A 9,635-nucleotide genomic window follows, 5' to 3' on the forward strand; every position below is an offset into this window, starting at 1 on the left:
GCTTATACGGCAAAAAGTATATTGAATAGAATGCTCTCTCATTTCCTGTGTTAAAAACAAAATAGAGAGAGTTTCGTGGTCGCACGGCTTTTTTAAAATATCCTCTAAATATCTTGATTTTGTTGATCTTTAGTAGATACAGCCAAGGGGATGTAAATAAACCTTCGAGAAGTCGAAGGCAAAATGGTAGATAAGATACGGTAGAAATGAACGAAGATCTTAGGTCACTACAGTTAACAGTAGGATCAGTGGTAAAAGATGCTTGTTTATTTTCAAATTGGGTGATTAATTTTACACTTTTTGAACAAAATCTTTTGGTTTTTACATCTGAAAACACAAGTGAGGAAGACATTGTTGTTCATTATGTTTTATATACAACAGGAAAAGAAAAAACACTTATAAAATAGTGATTAATTAATTAATTTCTCTTCTCTTTTTAAAAATAAAAGTTTATGTTAAACTTTTATGTTTTTTTTCTTCTGCCATTTTAGAATGAATTATGGTGTCAGCCCCTCTAATTATGCGAAGACCTTAGTTACCCCCGGGCCCGGGGGTGGGTACTTACTTTGTCGACCGACGGGGGTGCTCCGCTGAGGTTCGAAAAATGGACCCTACGTGGGACTCAAAATTTGCGAAAAAAGTGACCCTGAATGGGACTGAAATTCCAAAATTTTCTCAAATTTTCTACATTTTCCCCAAATTTTCCAAAAATAGGCACCCTACGAGGGACTGATTTTTCTATTTTGGTGTTTTTGCGACCCTACCTGGGACTCGTGGAGGTAAAAAAAGGTACCCTGACCAGCGGAGCCTCCCCATAACCCATCTTGCCCTAGTACCCCCCCCCCCCGGCTTATTATAAATTAAAAAAAGAGGGAATTCTGATTGGTTTTAAATTCAAATTTGGTGTGACAGTTAATAGTTTCAGTTACATAATTTGTGGGTTCTACTGGACTCTCTACTTTTTCCCCCATCAGAATTAGTAAAGGCAAAAAGTAGTTGAGCTCCAGCGCCTGGACTAGTCGGCATGTGGCATCCTTACAATGAAGAAGGGAAAGGCATCTCTCTTATCAAAAAGTTTATGTCTAAAAATATTGTTTTCAACGGTGATATCTAAATCTAAAAACGATGCATGGTTTCCCTGGTGCTCAACTTTGAGATCTAATTCTTTAGGGTAAATCTGTTTGTAACAATTATGAAACTCATTTCTGTCATTTAAGGCACATAGATCATCAATAAATCTACCTACAGAGTGGAAGTTATAGGCACTGGGAGAACTAGCAGAAATGAGACCTTTGACATACTCAGATTCAAAATGGTACAAAAACAGATTTGCCCAAAAAGGAGCAGGATTTATTCCCATGGGAATTCCAATGCACTGTTTAAAAATAGAATTGCCAGCTTTGAAGAAGCAATTTTTTATCAGAAAGGACACACACTCAGACAGTGAAGTACTAGTAAAGAACCTATCATCCTTCCCTTTTGTAGTCGTATTTGAAAAACCAAGTTTATTTCTACAACCTAAATCTAACACAAAGTTAATAATTTTGGTTACAGGTGAAACAAACGTTTTTAACAAACACAATCTCACACAAAAATGGAAAAAATCACACAAAAACTGAAAAGAACAGAATCGTAAGTTGGAGGCGAACCCGGTTCGACTTGCCGCGACGGTTATATGGGTTATATGGGTCCAAAAACTTTCTTACATTATTTGCATCATGGTATATAGAAATCCATAGGCGGATTTTGGGGTCTTACCCTGTTTTTTTTAGCCTTAGGTGAAAAAAATATTTTTCTTGCAAAACCTAGGCATATGCTGAGCAAGAAAATGGTCAGAAAGATGGTCTGAAAATTTTTCTACCTCCAGATAAGGAGCACTTTCGATTTCAATTTTTTAGGCATGCCTATTTTCTTGGCAACTTTGCTTTAGCTGTAACTTTTTTTTGCTTTGTTTGATTCACTTCAACTTTTAAGGAAGTGTTGTCCACCTTATAATAAACAAAAACAGGCAAAAATATTTTTGTACAAACATATCAAAATCCATAATGGCGGAATATTTTTTCTTTTGCCTCGTGGGAATTTAAGGCAGAAAAATTTTGGCAGAAAATTAACATGAATATCATACATCAAATGATCAGAAATTTCATGATGATTAAGAAAAAGGTCTGAACCATGGTCTGAAAATCGGGTTGGAATAAGAATGTCCCGGGTGGAAAAATTTTCGAAAAATTAGTGGGGGACGTCTATTAGAGACCAGAGAGAAAATCTCGTTTCGCTTTTTTTTCAGGAGCCACTTGGAAACCTCCTACAGCTGCAAGTATTGAAGATGAAGTCAAAGCTGTGAAGCAGTTTCTTGAAACGTTGCCTAAAGGTATCAAAGCTCAATCTAAACATGACAAGGTACTTGCTCACTTGGCTGAAAATGGTCTTCGCCAACTTGGTCCACCGAGAATTGGTGCGTTTGCAGAGCGTGTCAGACCAGAACCCCTTCATTTGGAGATCAATAGCTGGACCCACGTGCTCGACCTCATTTACAAGGAAGCCATTCATAGAGATCGGTATGAAGCACTTTTTGAAATATTGAGAGCCCCAGTCAAAATTGAAATTAATGATGGTAAACTCGGATGTGGAATGCGGTTCATTGCAAAAGGTATCCAGGAGCACTACGATAATGTCAATGACAGGTTGAAAAAGCTAGAGGTAAGATTGATTGGTGCGCAAGCTATAGCATTGGCCAAATATAGCTACAGATTGATAGATACACTTTACATGGTTGATGAGAATGACAACCAAAGGATCAAAAGGCTTGCCTTAAGCAAAATTTGTGAGACCTTGAGAGACATAGGTTCAGAAATGAACCAGGTGAGTGTTCAATCACCCTCATATACAGAGCATATTTCAGTGTTGTGTGCAAACTATTTCAATCTTTTTTCGCTTTTCTTTACCGAATCCTGTCAAAGTACTGTTTGGACTGTAGGGTATGCCTTACCTTACCATGTCAAGAAAGTTTACGAGCAGTATGGTATGGCATAACCTCGATGCAGGGGAAGGAAGTGAAACACTCTGCCATCAAACAGGAGCTTAAAATGGGTACCAACCGATCTTCTGTGACAAACGAGAAGGGGAAGTGGCACCAGATCATGAGGTCATCTTTCGTTCGAAATTTTTATCTTCCCTATCATTTTCCTCTAAAGGAAACTTATAATTCTCATTATACCTCTAGAACTCCAAAACAACAAATCGCGAATGCCTGTCATTGTTCACGAGAGTCGCACTCAGAATTACTCTGTAAAAGTTGCATTGATGCTCTCGTGTTAACGGCATCTTATCGTGCAGGAATTCTTTCTGATCAAATTATTTCGATTCTCAAACCGATTAAATGTAAAAGCTGCAATATACAGTTTGCTGATCAGTATACATGCAATCGACATTTTAAGCAAATACACAGCTCTACTACATTAAAGGATGATGCCAAGAAAATCATCCCTGCTTCGATGAACATGGATGATTTGAAAGCTACTTTACACAAGTACAATAAATCAATTAAAGGGACCCAAAATGAAATCCGGAAACGTTTGGAAGGTGTTCTTGCTAGATTGTAATTTTGGAGGTTCTTTTTCGTTTTTAGATTTTTAATCTTATTTTATATTCACTTCATTAAATTTTCATTAAGAAAGTAAGTAAATTAGATATTTTACCGCTTTTTACATTACCGGTAAAAATCTTTTGGCAAAAAAAAGTGCCGATAAATTGGCTGGTGGCCAAGATGATTACTGACGAATACTTTCCATGGTTTTAATTGATTGGAAAAGACTAATAGTTTTGTTGTAACTTGTTTACCGTTTTTTACTTTCTAAAGCTTTTTACCACTTACATCAGGCATTTTTAGGCTATACCCGATATCGATGACTTTTTTTTAACTTTATTTTGATACGGACACGATGTTAATTTTTTATGTAGATTCTTTTATAACCCTATAGTAGTATTATTTTCTTTGGCATTTGAGTCATATTACAAAGTTTCGTTTACAAAGTTTACTGAATTTCGTCTCGAATTAACTCGTATTCCCACCGCCTGTTTTCAAAATCGACCCTCTTAGATGTGAAATCAAAATGTTTAGTAAAAGTTCTTCAGTCTTAACATAAGATTTTCTTTCACACAACATTAAACGATAAACTTGGAGTATACACGCGTTTTTTATAAGCATTACTTATAAGCATATGCAAAGACAAAAAACTCACACAAAATACAACGACGTGGTTTACTTGTCTCACGAAATCTAATACCGATTTTACTTCGATTCACGCGCAAAAGAAAATCTGCAACTGCAGTATGTGTACATGATTTGATTCTACAATTGTAATCTTTCGCATTCGTCTTCCAACCAGCGCGTTATGTAACGACCATTGGCCCGTACAAGAAGCTTAAAAATCAGGTCATATACCGCAATTGAAGGTTTTCCCTGGCGTAGGAGATCTCAAAAAAAATATAGCTTCACAAAATAACGTTCTCAGACAATGAAATCTTATCAAAAGCTTTTGATCTGTGTTTATTTTTACGGTAGCGTTTACCGCTAAATATCGAAAAATTGACTGATGGTAAACAATGAAATTTAATAATCTCTGAGCCCGCACATATAATCATCCCACCGATTTTTAGCGGCAATCTTGTCGATTATTCTGGCAGGACATCATATGATTTTGATTTAGCTGACAATAGCAGGATTGGTTACGTCGTGCGATTTCTTGCAAAAATAATATCTAGCTCCCTCGGGAGATTACTCTCCACAAAAATGAAAGTGATATTAGCTTTTTATTGTCAATTTGCTAGGCATCATCGAAAGAAGTTTCAGTACCGGCAATGAAGTATAAGCCCCAAACGGGCTAGAATGGAAACTGCGTGGTGGTTGGATTTGAAGCGAGTTAAGGCATCACTTTGTCTTGCCCGGGAAAGATACAAGATTCACTTCTAGCCCTCCTTCGGGCTTATAATTCATTGGTACCGACATTTTCAAATGGAAAAGAGGAAGTTAAAAGTTACGCCAATGGACAAGATTAACAAATTTGGAAACTTTTGACCGATATGTATTTAAAATTTTTGAAAGAATGTGAAATATTCTACATTAAAAATGGTTTATAACATTTTTTAGGCAAGTATCTTTCTCTGCGCAGTTAGCGTCAAAGTAAATTATTTAAGAAGAATATCACTTTAGTTGTGATTTTGGGTTCACGGATAAAAATTAGTTTCCGCGAAAATTAGTTCCCTTAAGGTATTGCGAATATAATTTTTAGAGAAACAGCGCTTCATATAGTTTTGGGCTCACGGATAAACAGACAACAAAAGTTGTTCCTCCATCGTGAAACACTATTGCGAATATAATTTTTAGGAAAACAACGCTTCATATACAGTTTTGGGTTGACGAATAAACAGACAGCGAAAGATCGTTTTTCCATCGTTAAACATCGCGAATATAGTTTTTAGGAAAACAGCGCTTCATATATAGTTTTTGGTTGACGGATAAACCACAGATATCTAAGCCCGAAGGGCTAGATTTGCAACTTTAAGCTTTCTCCAGCAAAAAAAAGTGAAGCAAAAATTTGACTTTTTAAATTTCGTGCCGATGGATAGGATCTAGCATTTTAATTGTTTTCGGAGCGCGAGATCAAAAAACGTAGGCGACAAACGCTATTTCACATCTCTCAAACCAGTGAAATTGCATATTTTAGTCACGTGACTCTGGTAGGAAATCCTTCCAAAGATGAGCTTCACTTTTTGATAAAAGCCGCAAATCTAGCCCTTCGGGCTTTACAGATATCTGTGGGATAAACAGACAACAAAAGGTCGTTCCTCCATCGTCAAACATCGCGAATAAAGTCTTTAGGAAAACAGATCTTCATATATAGTTTCTGGTTGACGGATAAACAGACAACGAAAGGTCGTTCCTCCATCGTGAAACATTGGGAATATAATTTTTAGGAAAACAGCGCTTCATACAGTTTTGGGTTGACGGATAAACAGACAACGAAAGGTCGTTCCTCCATCGTGAAACATTATTGCGAATATAATTTTTAGAAAAACAGCGCTTCAAAATTCTTCGGTCAAGCAATAAACAAACAAACAAAATACCTCATCTCTTCAAACATATAGAAAAATTCCTAATAAAAAAGTTATTGAAAATATAAGAAAAGCTACTTAATTTTGTAAAATCTATAATAAACATTCAATGCAGGACCTTTGTGATTACTCATGAGAGCTTTAGAGAATTTCGAATATCCTATCTTTTCCATATCACTATCGTCTAATAATTTATGCAGCTTGAATAATAGAACTCCGAGACTGTAATTATCGGAAGCAGTCGATGGAGGAAGCGTTCTATTCGTGACATCAAGTGGTAAATGTCCAGATACAGAAAGCATCTCTGCCATATTGGTTGTAAGAATTTTCGTACTGTTAATATGACAAGCCACTGATAGATCCGTGATCATAGGGAGTTTCTGGCTTTGTTTATCACACCAAGACATGAGTATTGAATCTCCAGTAATATTATTCAAAATTATACCTTTTTCGTGGATGTAATCCAAAGCTGACATCAGATACCAGCATACATGTCTGACGTGAATACATACTTGCATCATGTATTCATTTAGAGACTCGTGCAAAGAAGTCCGTTCAAAGACAGAGAATGGAATATCGTTGACTTTTGTCATACCGATAGCTTCCAGGATGTTCAAATGGGGGCCAATTTAGAAAAATATTTTCATTTCATGGCCTAAAGAAAGATAACAATTGTTGGTATCACCTGACACCAATGATTTTAATAATACATTCTTTTGCTTGAATTTGGCTTCCCGAAAAGATAATGTTGTCATGTTGAAAGCAGATTTTCTAATATCCGTGAAAGATTTGCCATCCAAATATCTTATATCGGTATACAGGACCTCTTTGTCCACATATCCAGTGAGACCAGAACAAGATGCAGAATCAATTAATATCGAGGTTCTTGTTTTGAAATATGTTTCCAGTCGTTTTTGTCTGATCTACCTCACAAATACATCACAAAGTGTTTCGGCTAGCTCTTTTTCAACATAATAAGTAGGGTCGATTTGCGAGTCTTCTTGGTTGCCCGATAATGCCTTAAAATCAAGTTTTCAAAAATTTAAACAGTAATTTCATCATATAATGATCCTTTTCTCATTTCCTGCCTCTAAATTTCGGTGACAGAATGAAACTAGGGTTGACAACATGAAGAAAAATCCCACGGTAATTTTTGAAAAAAGAAAAGGTTTTCAAAATTTATGAGAGTTCGGCGCAAGCCACAAAAAGTCCTCAAAGCAAGGTCCTGCAAGATTTACCCCATTCACTGAGATAAATTAAATCAAGCATTTCAAATATTATAGAGTAAAAACAAAGACAAAAACCATACTTGACTTTCAGGTCAAACCAACCACCTCAGCAGCCGTTGATTTTTCTTTGTCAACTGTATAAGGTCAGTACCGAACGTGCAGAACCCTATTGAGGTAGTTGTCTATCTGATTCATTGACATTCTGTTGGATAAGGCATCAATGCGATCCTAAAAGTAAAAGAAAGTTAAATCAATAGCCTTAAAAATAGTTGTAGTATGTGAGCTATGATATCCCTTGGATTCAGTATCCATCATATTCAGTTACACAAGATTGCCTTTTCATAACAATAAAATTGACTCTTTCTTAAATACAATAAAAATCTACGAAGAAGAAGAAGAAGAATGGTCCATCCTAATCACGAGGAACTGGCCTAAAAATATATAATAAATATAATCCTAGGAAATCACTACGCTAAGGACAATAAAAAGTCACAAAATTAAATTCAGATGTGAAAACATTAAGAAGAAAAATCTAGCATTTTGAAATATACTACACATTTATCAATTTTCTCCAATTACCACGATCATTAATCAAATCAAACCAAATAGATTTCTCAATATCAAACCACTTCAAGGCTTTATAAACACTTCTACCATAAGTGAACTCAGGCGAACCAACCAAACGAGCATTGCATACCCAACATGATAATAACTTTCTCGGTAATCTATCAAACGACATACGCGATACATGACCCAACAAGGATAATTGACGATTGAAGATATAAAATTCAATTGGTTGGATATTCAACCTTGTCAACAACGATTCCGTACTTATTCGGTACAGAAAGACATGGGAACGATTTATACGACACATTGAACGCATACATGCATGGTGAAAGTTACGCAGAAGACGAAGTAGGTGCTCAGTGAGGGACCACGACTCAGCGCCATAAAGCAATATCGGTAGAATGAGACATATGTAAACTACACTTTTAGCCTCATCAGAAATGACTATTAAGCAACCAAGGTAGCAAAACTTGTCAACGATGGGGAAGTAAGTGTGCGCACAGACCTTTATGGGCGAGAGATCGATTCCGTCATAAGATTCAGGATCAGAATACGATTTCGGTGGTTTCGAAACAAAAAGGGTTTATCCGGAGTACGAATATCACCAACATGAATTCCCATCCCAAATAAAAATCTACTAAGGATAACATATTTTCTCATGACATCCAAACGAATAAAGTCTTACTGAAAAGGACTTTTCCAGTTGTCGCATCTTTCTTCTTCGGTTACTTTTTTGTGATTTCGTAATGGATTTTGATTTCGGATTTGGATTTTCTAATGGGGGTAACATTTCAGCAAATTTCTTATTGTGTTTGTTTTTGTTATATTTTCTGACATTTTTTAAATAACTAAAAGAAGTAATTGGTAAATTGAGATACATGAAGCAAAAGTACAACACAACTGTCAATGAACAGAGTCAAAAGTAATTTACTTCTCCTAAAAGTCGAACAGAATTTCATGATCTATTCATGATTCATCATCACGCAATAAAATAAAGCTCAAACATTCCATCCGTATGTCCTTTTGGAGAACAGTCTACTGAATAATTAAAAACTCCATTTTTAATTTTGCAACTTTCACTTTCGATATCCCCTAAAGTGGACACCCAATACCGCTGGCCGGGGTTATTTTCATAAGTGAGGGGTAACTTTTATCACCTCTAAATAACAGACTATTCTGGTCTGCAATTCGTAGAAGTAAGCAGAAGTCAAAACATGACTTATTTACAGTTTACTTTACACTCTAGCTTATAATATAAATTGTAGACCAGAAAAGTCTGCCATTTGGAGGTGATGAAAGTTACCCCTTACTTATAAAAGTAACTCTGATTGACTGTAGTGGGTGTGTCAAAACTGAAAGTTGCAAGATTAAAGATGGTGGCATCATGGTGGACAAAAAGTGTCAAGAATTGTAGATAATTTATGCTGATTATTTGATTTATGGAGTTTTTAATTATTCAATAGAGCGTTGCGTTTACAAATTAAATTAAATTTTTTTTTGTTTGGTTAATTTGTTAATTTACAGTTTTTGTTTTATAAGAACCAGTAAATTTTGGCTCAAACCTGCTCAGACTGGGCTGTTCTTAATTTTTCGAATTTTTTAGGCTTAAATGTTCTTACGATGTTCTTCATATGCTTAGTTTCTTTACTTAAGAACTTAAAATGGGTTTAAAATATGTTACAATTAGTACTTTCTTCTAAAATCTGAGGCTCAGATTGTTCTTAA

This window comes from Clytia hemisphaerica, unplaced genomic scaffold (genome assembly GCF_902728285.1).
Source record: "Clytia hemisphaerica strain Z4C2 unplaced genomic scaffold, Clytia hemisphaerica genome assembly, whole genome shotgun sequence".
Taxonomy (NCBI): Eukaryota; Metazoa; Cnidaria; class Hydrozoa; order Leptothecata; family Clytiidae; genus Clytia; species Clytia hemisphaerica.